The following is a 2,654-nucleotide window of genomic DNA, read 5'->3' as shown; positions in this document are numbered from 1 at the left end:
ATTGCTTCAATTTTTTTGTTTTTTTTAGTTTTACAATTTTTTTAAGGCTGGTTTCACGTTTGTGTTCAACTTCAGGAGGGCTGCGGATGTCTGCCTACTTCCTCCCTGAAGCTCCGCCTACTGCCGAATGCGTCCTGCGTACCTATCTTTAGCATTGGGTATGTAGGGACATGCGATTTATGCGGTTGAGTCCGCATGCAGCGATTTGACGCAAAATTTTTCGTGCGGTCGTCGCACACGTTAAATCGCCACATGCGGACTCATCTGCATAAAACGCATGTCCCTGCGTACCCAATGTTAAAGATAGGTACGCATGACGCATACAGAAGTAGGCGGAGCTTCAGAGTGGAAGAAAGGAGGAAGCAGGCAGCCATCCGCAGCCCTCCTGAACGCAAATATGAGCCTAGCCTTAGTGATTGTCTACTTTGGTAATTTAAAATAAAGATACAAATGCTCAGAATGGCATAAAAAGTGACCTCACTAATCCCCACTCCTATTCTGACACTGCAGGTTACCCACTGGTGTCTACCTAACAGCCCCTCTCCAGCTTTGCCCATCACTGGATGCCACCATGACCCGCCTCAACCAGTGGAGCCATTCACTGTGTCAGGACAAGAGCAGCTGGGAATACATCATGTAAGTATTCCTTCTTTTTTTATCCTTTTACTATTTTTTTTTATACCCAACATCTACACCATTAAACTTTTTTCCTTTTTTTATAGTCTCACTAGGGGACCTGAGTGCACCTGTCAGGATATGTTCCGACAATTCGGAACTGACAGCGCTTTGGACGCAACACTTGTTCGCTGAATCCAAAGCGTTGCCGTCTATTAAACACAGGTGAATCCGCATGTGATCATTGAACCATGCGGAACCATCCGCAAGAGAAATTGACATGCTTGAGAGACGTGCCGCATGTCCGTCTCCACTGGTGAATGGTGGGCGTCTGTGCACGCATAGTGCAGATAGAATTTCTTAAAATCCCATCCACTATGCTGTAACAATTGGACGCTGCGGTTTGGACGCTGCAGAAGTAAACAGCGTCCAACCCGCAGCATTTACTGATCCTCTGCACATACCCTCAGTCGTTTCCTGTTAAGCCTTGTGACCTTCTATTAGGACCCTGACTGCCATGAGCACATATTACATCCCATGGGATGAGATGATAGGGGGAGGCCCCTCCCTTGGTCTAACATCTTAGGCAAGTCTCACACGTCCAGATAATTCCGGTACCGGAAAAATCGGTACCGGAGTTATCCGTGTCCATGAGCTCACATGGCACATCAGTGTGGCACACGTGCGGCAGTCGTGTGCCGCTCGTGTGCCGACTGAGTACCACACGGACCGTGCAGGAGACAGCGCTACAGTAAGCGCTGTCCCCCCTGCGTGTGGTGCTGAAGCCGCCATTCATTCCTTCCTTCTCCCCAGCAGCGTTCACTGAAGAGAAGGAATGAAAAATCATGGTTTTTTTTATTTTTTTTGTTTTTAAAATAAAGTTCCCGGTCACCTCCCGCCTCCCACCCCCTGTGCGCCCGCCCGCTTGCATTAAAATACTCCCGCACCTCCCGCGATGCTTCCTCTCAGCGCCGCAGCTTGTCCTGTATGAGCAGTCACGTGGTACCGCTCATTACAGTGATGAATATGCGGCTCCACCCATATCACATTTGAAGTCACTTTGAGGGGTCTATATGATAGAAAATAGCCAAGTGTGACACCAGTCTACAAACTGCACATCTCAAGGTGCTAAAAACCACATTCAAAAAGTTTATTAACCCTTCAGGTGTTTCACAGGAATTTTTGGAATGTTTAAAACAAAATGAACATTTAACTTTTTTTCACAAAAAATTTTCTTCAGCTCCAATTTGTTATATTTTACCATAGGTAATAGGAGAAATTGGACACCAAAAGTTGTTGTAAAATTTGTCCTGAGTACGCTGATACCCCATATGTGGGGGTAAACCACTGTTTGGGCGCATGGCAGAGCTCGGAAGGGAAGGAGCGCAGTTTGACTTTCCAATGCAAAATTGACTGGAATTGAGATAGGACGCCATGTCCCGTTTGGAGAGCGCCTGATGTGCCTAAACAGTAGAAACCCCCCACAGGTGACACCATTTTGGAAAGCAGACCCCCTAAGGAACTTATCTAGATGTGTTGTGAAAACTTTGAACCTCCAAGTGTTTCACTACAGTTTATAACGCAGAACCGTGAAAATAAAAATTCTTTTTTTTTCCACAAAAATTATTTTTTAGCCCCCAGTTTTGTATTTTCCCAAGGGTAGCAGGAGAAATTGGACCCCAAAAGTTGTTGTCCAATTTGTCCCGAGTACGCTGATACCCCATATGTGGGGGGGGAATCACCGTTTGGGCTTATGGCAGAGCTCGGAAGGGAAGGAGCGCCATTTCGAATGCAGACTTAGATGGATTAGTCTGCAGGCGTCACGTTGCATTTGCAGAGCCCCTGATGTACCTAAACAGTAGAAACCCCCCACAAGTGATCCCATATTGGAAACGAGACCCCCCAAGGAACTTATCTAGATGTGTTGTGAGAATTTTGAACCCCCAAGTGTTTCACTACAGTTTATAACACAGAGCCGTGAAAATAAAAAAATCCTTTTTTTTTCCATAAAAATTATTTTTTAGCCCCCGGTTTTGTAT

Source organism: Ranitomeya variabilis, chromosome 4, assembly GCF_051348905.1.
Source record: "Ranitomeya variabilis isolate aRanVar5 chromosome 4, aRanVar5.hap1, whole genome shotgun sequence".
NCBI classification, from domain to species: domain Eukaryota; kingdom Metazoa; phylum Chordata; class Amphibia; order Anura; family Dendrobatidae; genus Ranitomeya; species Ranitomeya variabilis.
Note: the sequence above shows the minus strand (reverse complement) of the source record.